Source organism: Cynocephalus volans, chromosome 3 (genome assembly GCF_027409185.1).
Source record: "Cynocephalus volans isolate mCynVol1 chromosome 3, mCynVol1.pri, whole genome shotgun sequence".
NCBI classification, from domain to species: Eukaryota; Metazoa; Chordata; class Mammalia; order Dermoptera; family Cynocephalidae; genus Cynocephalus; species Cynocephalus volans.
The window spans coordinates 30,263,932-30,276,716 of record NC_084462.1 but is presented as its reverse complement, the minus strand read 5'-3'; positions in this window follow the sequence as shown (position 1 = coordinate 30,276,716).

Here is a 12,785-nt window from a genome sequence, read left to right as displayed (position 1 = left end):
TGTGTCACCTCAGGACTCTGCAGAGAGTCCCCACCAGCAAGAAGGCCCCCACCATATGTGCCCCCCCTTGATTTTGACTTCCCAGCCTCCAGAACAGTAAGATATAAATTTCTTTTCTCTATAAACCATCCAGTTTCAGGTATCCTGTTATAAGCAACAAAAACAGACTAATACAGACTGTTATGCTCTATTTTGGGGCTTCCTTTTCAAGAAGGTTATCCTGTTGGGAACAAATCTTCTGATGGGGGAGAGGAAACTGGTTGAATGTAGGAGATAAGGACACAAGAGATGAGGAATAATCAGGTTGGATTTTCAGAGACGTCGCCTTCTTCCTGGGGTGCAAGAGGTGGGTGGGTGTATTGAACTCCACAGGGTCTGGGGATGGAGAGAGAGATTAGAGAGTTCTTGCCTAAGCCAAGAATGAGAACAGCTGTCCCATTTGGTGGCTGCAGCAGGGCATCCAGGGCCAAGCAGGCAGGAAAGCGGCTGCTGGCTTTGGCAGGTGGCAGGTGGGAGATGTAAGCAGCAAAGCTGGTTGAGTGTGGTAGGACCTGCACATGGATTCCCATCCTGTGCATGGAGGCTCAGACAACTGGACAGTGGCTGAGGCCACTGGCAGCAATCTGAAAGTGAGGGGGCATTCTGCGGGAGCCCAGCAGCTGAGCCATGTCCCAGTTTCTCCAGCCTTCTGTGGTCTGACCCTCCTTTATTAACCAAGTAATAGAACTCAAGCCTGTGTCCTGCTTTACTTTGGTGGGTGTGGTGGTGCTCCACCCATCTCAGGGCATGCTGGGTGGTTCTGGCCACCACACTGTCTCCCGAGGTCACCGGTTGTCTGCAGCTGCTGCACCCTCTGCATTATTTTACACCCGATGTGCACAGAGGTGCACAGCTCCACTGACCCATGGCTGCCTTCACCAGAAAACTCCAGGCTGGGCAACAGCGGGAAATGAGCACAGGGCAGGAAACGGCTTCAGAATGGATAGCAGAGGTTGCTGCTGCTCGGATTCACTGGCCAACCCTCACTACAGGAAGTCCTTCAAAAGCTACATTTCTCCTGGGTGTCAGCCAAATTCTAGTTTGTGGAGGCCCAGACCTCTGTAGAGCCAAGACCCAGGGAGACCATTTGCAGCTCCCTGAGCCCCCCATCAAACTCTTTGCACCTGTCAAATGAAAACTTCAAATCTCTTAATGTTAAAAATATATAATTAAAAAAATCTTACGCCCAAATGCCTTAATCAAAGAAGATGCCTTTAATTAAAGAAGAGAAAGTTAAACTTCTTGTTTTCGCCTCTTCCACTTAGATTTCCCTTTGTATAACTCCAGGCTCCTTCAAAGGGTATTGGTTAACTAAGTCTATGTACATTTGTGTACGACAACTATCTGTGAGGCATGGTGCTGCCTGCTGGGGACCCACAATGAAAAGCCACAATGGCTGCTCATCTCTCCGGGCTTATGTTCCCTGCTCCATGGTTTCCTCTCTCTGAGCCCAGGCAGGGATTTGGGTGGGCCGATGTGCTTGCACAGTGAGACCAGCCTGCTGGAGGAACAGCTGCTCCTCCCTTGACCAAGAGTAAAACAGGGCTGGGGCATTTTGGCTGCAGCCTGCCCTCTAGCATCCATCTCCAGCCATTTCCTATGAGCAACAGGTGGACCAGCCCTGCATCATCTGCCTGGAGTCCCCTCACCTTCTCTAACTTCCCCTTCATGGAAGGAATCGCTCCCTCACTATGCTCCAGTGGAGCCTGGTAGGTTCCTCCATCTCAATCCTGATGTTGAAATTGGTTATTTGTGCACATTGTCGGTCTCGCCCCAGAGCCGGTGGGCTCCGGGGCAAGTAGAATTTCTTTCATCTCTGTGTCTCCCGACTGAGCATGGTGTCCGGTGCAGTAGGTGCTTGACAGACACGAAACTGGGCTCTTAATGTTCCCTGTTTGTATTGGCAATTGCAATAAACACCATCTGTCCAGCTTGCTGAGAGCTTCATCATCTTGCTTTCTGGCCCACCTGACTCCAATCTATGGGATATCATGGATTTTAAGAATGGCGTCAGGCCCCTGAGATGACCCTGTGTGGCAGTGGGGTGATTGTGCTATCACAATTCACTCTGTGTATATTTTTAAAAATTAAGATTTATAATATATCAACAAATATTTATTGAATTATTAGCAGCCTAGGACAGCTAAATGTCATGTAGGCTGCAAAAGAAGACTAGAAATGTATAGGCTGGTCTCCAAGAGAAGAGAGGCCAGGCTGGAGGGGGGAGGCTGCAAAGGCCAAGGAATGGGGGCCCCTGAGTTCTTGGAGGAGAATCAAGGGTTTCAATTGCCAGAGGCAATTTTAGGGCTCTGATCACCTCTGTTCACAGGACTGACAGATTTCATAAGCGTTTTTCTTTCCTAAATGTAAACAGTTAAAATTTTCTTTTCTTACTGATAATGTCAGAGCTATACATTTTTGTTTAAGAAAGGCTTAACTCACAAACAAAATTTAATTCTGTAACTTCATTAATACATTGCTTATTTTAAAGGAATGCACAAAAACTTTTTCATGGAAAAATACAACAGGTTTTAAAGATGGGATTATTTTACCTCATTGTTATCTTGTTTCATTTAATTACCAGCATTGCAATAGAATTGGAATATTTGGTTTTATCATTGCATATGCAGACAGTCCTTGCTTTGCATGCTAGTGGGAACTAGAAAATGACCAATGATTGTGCAAGCTGAAAAGTGCTCTTAAGAATCAATGGGAAAAATTATGATCATTCCATGAACTTTAAACATTTTTGTCAGAACTTTAAAAATTTTCTTACTGTCAGTTATAAATGTACAGAGAAATTAAAAAAAAAATAGGAAAACATATTTATTTGGTATACTGTAACTTAAAACATTTGAAATATTCAGAATTAAAGTTATTTCTTTGTAAAAAATTTATTAAGAGTAGTTCAAACAGTGCTTGCCTCCTTCTGTTGGTACAGCTTATGATATAGAGCGAGCAGTTTGGTGAACTGTGTACTCCTGTTGAAGTTTGAATCACTCCATCTATCACACCCATTTGTATAAAATGTCACATGGTGGATAAGGAGTCAACATGACTACACACTCAGCTGTCTGTGCGTGAATGGAACAGCAGATGTGCAGTGACAAGCTTGGAAAGAAGTGAAGTGATGAAGTGATTGTTCACAGGTCACGTGATTTTCAGACTGAAGAGTTAGCACTAATGTTTGTACTGCATGCATGTACTCACAGTTAATACACACAATAACGAGCTGCCTTCTGTGTCACACATGCCTTTGTGGACTGGAAACTAGGCACCATTCATAACCTGGGAAAATTTGTCTTGATCTTTAAACAATGGCTTCTCAGGGCATAAACCTATTTTGATAGGTTTATAGATATTCCTCATCTTACAATGGGGTTACATATTGATTAATCATAAGTTGAAAATATCATAAATCGAAAATGCATTTAATACACCTAACCTATAGAACATCATAGCTTAGCCTAGCTTACCTGAAACACACTCAGAACAGTTACATTAGCCTAGAGTTGGACAAAACCATATAATGCAAAGCCTAGTTTATAAAAAGTGTTGAATATCTTCTGTAATTGTTTGAATTATTGAACACTGTACTGAAAGTGAAAAACAGAATGGTTGTATAGGTACTCAAAGTATGATTTCTACTGAGTGTGTGTCCATTTTGCATCCTCATAAAGTCAGAAAATCATAAGTTGAGCCATCGTTAAGTCAGAAACTGTCTGTATAAACTATTTTGTAATTTAGGAACTGATTGGTAACTGTTTAATATGCATTCCTGCTCACTTTCCTCCCGCAGGTCTGGAGGCAATGCCATAAGTTTTAACATTTTTCTAAAGTGCTTTTTCGTCTTTGGTTTGGATGGTAGCCTTTGTCTGGTTGTCTTTACCTTAGTCTGAGTTGTCTTATCTGTAAACTACTACCTACTGGATTTACTTCATTTGTTGTTATTTATCAAAGATATATCGAGTGCCTTCTCTGGAGTAAACACTGTTGAGCATACAAACATGTATTTAACGTGGACACCACCCATTAGAATTTAATAGAAAGGTTTAAGATTGCAAATTACAGTCAATCCTCATTATTTGTAGATTCTGTATTTGTGAAGTTGTCAACTTCCTAAAATTTATTTGTAGCCCCCAAATCAGAACTTCCTGCACTTCTGTGGTCATTTGCACACATGCACAGAAATTTGAGTCATCCGATGCATAATGCTCCAAGCTGAGGTCAAATGAAGCAGTGCTCTGCCTTCTTGTGTCAGCTGTTACACGCAATGACCAGAGGATGAACAGGTAGGGAACAGTGCAGTGTAGGGTGAGAAGCATTGGCTCTTAGGCCTTGGACAGGGTTTGAATCTCAAATCTCACTCTTGTTAGTGGGTGGCCTAAGCAAATCATCTAACACTTTCAAACTTCATTTTCTGTCTTATAAAATAAAGAAAATAGGATCTACCGAGATAATACGTTTTTATAATTTAAGATTGTAACCAGTGTGAGATATATTTCTGTATCTGTACGTATCTGCCCTAGGAGCAATGTTTCAGTATATGCTGATTCAGTGTTCAGGTCAACTTTATAGAACACAGAACTACTGGGAATAACAGGAATTGGCCATACATTTTAACATGTAATTACATATTAAGATTTTTATTAACAATTTCTTTTCCTGGCTGTTGGAAAGTGGGTTCCTATAATAAAAAGTATCTGAATTCGTATTGATATAACAAGAAGGGCTTAAAACATTCAAATATATTTGCATAAATACTAGCTTACTCACTTTAATAATACTTTAACCCAAATAGCTTTTTGGGTTAAAGTAAATGCGTTTCACATTTTACTTACCTGCATCTAAGATTGCACACATGGTACATCTAAGATCGTATACATGGTCAGTATAAGGAAGGAAAATCATAGTTCTGGGATTCCTTATTGTCAGCAGGGATAGGGCTACAGCCATTCCTTGTCCACCCACAGATTTTTTTTTGTTACATTTTAGAGTTTAATATGGTGATTTTATTCCCCTCATCTTCTTTATTGTTAAAACTTTCAAACACATAGAATTATTAAATGAATCATACATTGAACACCTGCATACACTCTACTTAGATTCAACAATTGTTAGCATTTTATATTTGATTTACTTATGTATGTGTGTAAATATGTACATATAGTTTTTTTCTGAACCATTTGTAAGTTGTAGACATAATGACATTTTACCCCAAATTACTTTACTATATATGTCCTAGGAATAAAAACATTTCCGTACAAATGACACTATTATGATCACACCAGTGACATTTATAATAACTCTCTAATATGATCTAATATCCAATTCATATTCAAATTTTCTCAAATATATTTTATAGCTGTTTTTCGGACAAAGATCCAATCAAAGGTTACAATTTACATTTTATTTTGTCTCTCTGGACTCCTTTAATTTAGAACAGACCCCAAATACTTTCTTCATGACATCAATTTTTTTAAAAAAAGTTAGAGCCTTTAACTACTTATACATTACAGATCAGAGTTACATAATGATCTAAATTTGAGTCCTAGCTCTAGCTTAGCAAATTCAAGGACAAATAATCTTTAAAACCTGAGTATACGTATCTGTACTTGAGAGGTCAGAAAATTGCTTTGCAAATTATAAGAGCTATATAGGCTTGGTTATTTATTTATTTTTTTTATTTTAATTTTATTTTGTCGATATACATTGTAGCTGATTATTGCTCCCCATCACCAAAACCTCCCTCCCTTCTCCCTCCCCCCCTCCCCTCCAACAATGTCCTTTCTGTTTGCTTGTTGTATCTACTTCAAATAATTGTGGTTGTTATATCTTCTTCCCCCCCCCCCCGGTTTGTGTGTGTGTGTGTGTATGTGTGTGTGTGAATTTATATATTAATTTTTAGCTCCCTCCAATAAGTGAGAACATGTGGTATTTCTCTTTCTATGCCTGACTTGTTTCACTTAATATAATTCTCTCAAGGTCCATCCATGTTGTTGCAAATGGCAGTATTTCATTCGTTTTTATAGCTGAGTAGTATTCCATTGTGTAGATGTACCACATTTTCCGTATCCACTCATCTGATGATGGGCATTTGGGCTGGTTCCAACTCTTGGCTATTGTAAAGAGTGCTGCGATGAACATTGGGGAACAGGTATACCTTCGACTTGATGATTTCCATTCCTCTGGGTATATTCCCAACAGTGGGATGGCTGGGTCGTATGGTAGATCTATTTGCAATTGTTTAAGGAACCTCCATACCATTTTCCATAGAGGCTGCACCATTTTGCAGTCCCACCAACAATGTATGAGAGTTTCTTTTTCTCCGCAGCCTCGCCAGCATTTATCATTCATAGTCTTTTGGATTTTAGCCATCCTAACTGGGGTTAGATGGTATCTCAATGTGGTTTTGACTTGCATTTCCCGGATGCTGAGTGATGTTGAGCATTTTTTCATATGTCTGTTGGCCATTTGGATATCTTCCTTAGAGAGATGCCTACTTAGCTCTTTTGCCCATTTTTTAATTGGGTTGCTTGTTTTCTTCTTGTAAAGTTGTTTGAGTTCCTTATATATTCTGGATATTAATCCTTTGTCAGATGTATATTTTGCAAATATTTTCTCCCACTCTGTTGGTTGTCTTTTAACTCTTTTAATTGTTTCTTTTGCTGTGCAGAAGCTTTTTAGTTTGATATAATCCCATTTGTTTATTTTTCCTTTGGTTGCCCGTGCTTTTGGGGTCGTATTCATGAAGTCTGTGCCCAGTCCTATTTCCTGAAGTGTTTCTCCTATGTTTTCTTTAAGAAGTTTTATTGTCTCAGGGTGTATATTTAAATCCTTAATCCATTTTGAGTTGATTTTAGTATACGGTGAGAGGTATGGATCTAGTTTCATTCTCCTGCATATCGATATCCAGTTATCCCAGCACCACTTGCTGAAGAGGCAGTCCCTTCCCCAGTGAATAGGCTTGGTGCCTTTGTCAAAGATCAGATGGCAGTAAGTGTGTGGGTTGATTTCTGGATTCTCTATTCTATTCCATTGGTCAGTGTGTCTGTTTTTATGCCAGTACCATACTGTTTTGGTTATTATAGCTTTGTAGTATAGCTTAAAGTCAGGTAGTGTTATGCCTCCAGCTTTATTTTTTTTGCTGAGCATTGCTTTGGCTATGCATGGTCTTTTATTGTTCCATATAAATGTCTGAATAGTTTTTTCCATTTCTGAGAAAAATGTCTTTGGAATTTTGATGGGGATTGCATTGAATTTGTATATCACTTTGGGTAGTATGGACATTTTCACTATGTTGATTCTTCCAATCCAAGAGCATGGGATATCTTTCCATCTTCTTGTATCCTCTCTAATTTCTCTCAGCAGTGGTTTGTAGTTCTCATTATAGAGATTTTTCACCTCCTTGGTTAACTCAATTCCTAAGTATTTTATTTTTTTGGTGGCTATTGTAAATGGGCAGGCTTTCTTGATTTCTCGTTCTGCATGTTCACTATTGGAGAAAAGAAATGCTACTGATTTTTGTGTGTTGATTTTGTATCCTGCTACTGTGCTGAAATCATTTATCAATTCCAACAGTTTTTTTGTAGAGGTTTTAGGCTGTTCGATATATAGGATCATGTCATCTGCAAACAGGGACAGTTTGACTTCATCTTTTCCAATCTGGATGCCCTTTATTTCCTTCTCTTCTCTGATTGCTCTGGCTAGTACTTCCAACACTATGTTGAATAGGAGTGGTGAGAGTGGGCATCCTTGTCTAGTGCCTGTTCTTAAAGGAAAAGCTTTCAGCTTTTCCCCATTCAGGATGATATTGGCAGTGGGTTTGGCATATATGGCTTTAATGATGTTGAGATACTTTCCCTCTATACCTAACTTATAGAGGGTCTTTGTCATGTATGAGTGCTGAACTTTATCAAATGCTTTTTCAGCATCTATAGAGATGATCATATGGTCCTTGTGTTTGAGTTTATTAATATGGTGTATCACATTTATTGATTTGCGTATGTTGAACCAACCTTGCATCCCTGGGATGAATCCCACTTGATCGTGATGAATAATTTTTCGTATGTGTTGCTGTATTCTGTTTGCTAGTATTTTAGTGAGGATTTTTGCATCTATATTCATCAAGGATATCGGCCTGTAGTTTTCTTTTTTGGTTATATCTTTACCTGGTTTTGGTATCAGGATGATGTTTGCTTCATAGAATGAGTTTGGGAGATTTGCGTCCGTTTCAATCTTTTGGAATAGTTTGTAAAGAATCGGTGTCAATTCCTCTTTGAATGTTTGGTAAAATTCTGCTGTGAATCCATCTGGTCCTGGGCTTTTCTTTGTTGGGAGCCTTCTGATAACAGCTTCAATCTCCTTTATTGTTATTGGTCTGTTCAAATTTTCTACGTCTTCACGGTTCAGTTTTGGGAGCTTGTGTGTGTCCAGAAATTTATCCATTTCCTCCAGATTTTCAAATTTGTTGGCGTATAGTTGTTTATAGTAGTCTCGAATGATTCCTTGTATTTCAGATGAATCAGTTGTAATATCGCCTTTTTCATTTCTAATTTTTGTTATTTGAGTCTTCTCTCTTCTTTTTTTTGTTAGCCGTGCTAATGGTTTGTCAATTTTATTTATCTTTTCAAAAAACCAACTTTTTGATTCGTTGATCTTTTGAATTGTTTTTTGGTTTTCAATTTCATTCAGTTCTGCTCTGATCTTAATGATTTCTTTCCGTCTGCTAACTTTAGGATTGGATTGTTCTTGTTTTTCTAGTTCTTTAAGGTGAAGTGTTAGGTTGTTCACTTGCCATCTTTCCATTCTTCTGAAGTGAGCATTTAATGCAATAAATTTTCCCCTCAATACTGCTTTTGCAGTATCCCACAGGTTTTGGTATGATGTATCATTGTTTTCATTAGTTTCAATAAACTTTTTGATTTCCTGCTTGATTTCTTCTTGGACCCATATGTCATTAAGTAGAATGCTGTTTAATTTCCATGTGTTTGTATAGTTTCCAGAGTTTCGTTTGTTATTAATTTCTAGTTTTAATCCATTGTGGTCTGAGAAGATATATGGGATAATTCCAATTTTTTTGAATTTATTGAGACTTGATTTGTGACCTAATATGTGATCTATCCTGGAGAATGATCCATGTGCTGATGAGAAGAATGAATATTCTGAGGTTGTTGGGTGGAATGTTCTGTAGATATCTGCCAATTCCAATTGGTCTAGAGTCTTGTTTAGATCTTGTGTTTCTCTACTGATTCTTTGCCTAGATGATCTGTCTAATATCGACAGTGGAGTGTTCAGGTCCCCTGCTATTATGGTATTAGTGTCTATTTCCTTCTTTAGGTCTAATAGAGTTTGTTTTATAAATCTGGCTGCTCCAACATTGGGTGCGTACATATTTATGATTGTTATGTCTTCTTGATGGATCAGTCCTTTTATCATTAAGTAGTGTCCCTCATTGTCTCTTTTTATGGTTTTTAGTTTAAAGTCTATTTTGTCAGATATAAGAATAGCCACTCCAGCTCGTTTTTCTTTTCTGTTTGCATGGTAAATCTTTTTCCATCCTTTCACTCTTAGTCTGTGTGAATCTTTATGGGTGAGGTGGGTCTCTTGTAGGCAGCATATAGTTGGGTCCTGCTTTTTGATCCAGTCAGCCAGTCTGTGTCTTTTAATTGGGGAATTTAAGCCTTTAACATTAAGAGTTGTTATTGAAAGGTGTTGATTTATTCCTAGCATTTTATTGGTTGTTTGGTTGTCTTAGGTGTCTTTTGTTCCTTGCTTTCTGATTTACTGTTTGGTTTCTGTGTTTGTTGGTTCCTTAGGTTGTAGATAGTGTTTTTGTTAGCTTGTTTTCTCTTCATGAATGCCATTTTTATTGTACTAGCGGGTTTAGATTTTTCTTAGGTTTTTATGGCAGTGGTAGTTATTTTTCAGGAACCAAACCCAGTACTCCCTTGAGGATTTCTTGTAAGGGTGGTCTTGTGGTAGTGAACTCCCGCAGTTTTTGTTTGTCTGAGAAATATACTATTTGCCCCTCATTTCGGAAGGATAGCCTTGCAGGGTAGAGTATTCTTGGCTGGCAATCTTTGTCTTTTAGTATTTTGAAAATATCATCCCATTCCTTTCTAGCTTTTAGGGTTTGTGATGAAAAGTCTGATGTTAACCTGATTGGGGCTCCCTTATAGGTGATTTGACGCTTCTCTCTTGCAGCTTTTAAGATTCTCTCTTTGTCTCTGAGTTTTGCCAATTTGACTATGACATGTCTTGGAGAAGGCCTTTTTGGGTTGAATACGTTTGGAGATCGTTGAGCTTCCTGGATCTGAAGATCTGTGATTTTTCCTATACCTGGGAAGTTTTCTGCCACTATTTTGTTGAATATGTTTTCAATGGAATCTCCATTTTCCTCCCCTTCTGGAATACCCATGACTCGGATATTTGAGCGCTTGAGGTTGTCTGATATCTCTCTCAGATTTTCTTCCATGTCCTTGATTCTTTTTTCTTTCTTTTTGTCTGCTTGTGTTATTTCAAACAGCCCATCTTCAAGTTCAGAGGTTCTCTCTTCAACTTCGACAAGCCTGCTGGTTAAACTCTCCGTTGTGTTTTTTATTTCGCTGAATAACTTCTTCAGTTCAGCAAGTTCTGCTACATTTTTTTTCAGGACATTGATTTCCTTGTATATTTCCTCTTTCAGATCCTGTATACTTTTCCTCATTTCATCATGATGTCTAGCTGAGTTTTCTTGTATCTCATTCAGTTTCCTTAGAATTATCACTCGAAATTCCTTGTCAGTTATTTCAAGGGCTTCTTGTTCTATAGGATCTAGAGTATGAGATTTATTAACTTTTGGTGGTGTACTTTCTTGATTTTTTGTATTTCTGGTGTCTTTTTTTTGGTGTTTATTCATTGTGGCAGGGGGTTTCACAGTCCACCGGTTTGAGACTAATGACTAACTAGGATGTTGCTGTGGCTGTCAATTTGCTATGGCTCCTGCCGTGACTGCTCAGTTGGCCTCTAGGGTCTTGTGTGTGTGGTTGCCTCGGGTCTTGGGCTTCTCCGGGGATCCACCTTTCTGGTCAGCTTGTACTCTGCTGGGCTGGTGGATCACATACCACAGGGTGTGTGATCTCTGTTGAGCTTTCACTTTCTGTACAGGAGTTCTCCCCGTTCCGTGTGCTCTGGCCCAGGCTGTTAGATCGTGCAGTGGCGACCCCACCGGGTGTGTGGTTTCTGTCGAGTCTCCGCCTCCCTGGCCGCACGTCTCCCCCCTCTGTGCACACTGTGCTGGGCTGGGGTGTGTCTTCTGCACCCCTCGTCTATCAGCTGGGCCTTCAAGACCCTGCTCAGCACCGCCTCGCCCAGGAAGTCTACCAGGTTTCTGCTAGGCACAGACGACCGGTCTCTCTGGGTGCCTTTGTAGCACTGTGTAGATCTTTCTCGGGTCTTGTTCACCTTTGTATCCCCCAGGTATAAACCGAGTCTAGTGCCCACCTGCAGCCTGCTCTCCGGCAGGTTCAAGCGGACCTGGGAACTCTCCTACCACACTATTCCCAACCAGAAATTCGTTAGGCTTTTTTCCAAACTGGTGGTCGCAGAGATGGTATCTGCCTCCCAGTAACAGGAAGTTTACCGGGGCAGGAGTCCAGGGTGTGGTGGAGTGACAGTCGGCCCGCCCGTACTTCCTAGCCCTCCCAACACTGGTCGGGATGCCCCACACCCCCAGCCCCGCCAGAGAACCGCGGAGGGAGTGGGAGAGGAGGCCGGCCCACAGGGTCCGGAAAGCCCCGCGCCAGGCCAAGCAAATGGGCTCAGTGATGGCCGAGCAGGGCGGAGCTGCCCGCACCTGGGAAAATGGAGGCAGCACCGGGGCAGTGAGTGGCCTGGTGGTGCAGGCGGGAGCCGCGTGGGCATCCACCCCCCGAACAGAGCTGTGCCAGGGATCACTCACAGTGCTGTGCCAGGTCGGGCGCTTGCTCTGTCTCTGGTTTGTTGCCTTCCGTGTTCTCGGTGCTGCCGCCTCGGGCTGTTCAGTCGCGGCGCCGCTAGGGCGCTCCCAGGAATCTTCTTTAATGCCGGCCTGAAACCTCGAATCCTGAATAGGGCAGCTGGCCGCCTTCAGTGCGGCCCCAGCCTCCGGGATCCTGGCTGCATCCACAGCAGCCCTGGCGCCGTGTTCCCTGTTTCAAGACTCGCTTTTGCAGCTAAGAATCAGTTCTTTTCCTGCTCCACACTTCAAAGCTGTTGCCTGTAAATGAGGCAGCCTCTCCTGCCGGGGGCAAAGTGGCGTTGAGCCCCCACGACCGGCCAGCAGCAGCAGTCCTCCCTTAAGAGATGGCCAGAGGAAGGTCCACAAGTTTTCCGGCTGCCTGAGGCCCAGTGGCCACCTTTTCCACCTCAGCTACTCCACGCCAGCCGCCGCAGCCGCCGCCATCTTGAAACTCCCAGGCTTGGTTATTTTTAATACCATTATTTTAAAAGTTATTTTGAAAGACACTATGTTTTCATTCTATTATATGATGATTATAATAAATAAAGTTTAAATTGTAACTTTAAAAAATTGGGTCAATGAGCTAATTTCAATAAAAAAATTAACAAACTCTGTATTAGGCCAAACTCACTTTGATCTTTTCTTTTTCCCCCCTCCTATAGCCTGTATGAGCACAAAGAGAAGGTATTGATATGCGTTTTCATACCACCACTGGGATTAAAAATGACTGATGGGATTGCGGACCATGGATACAGAGAGAGCCTTC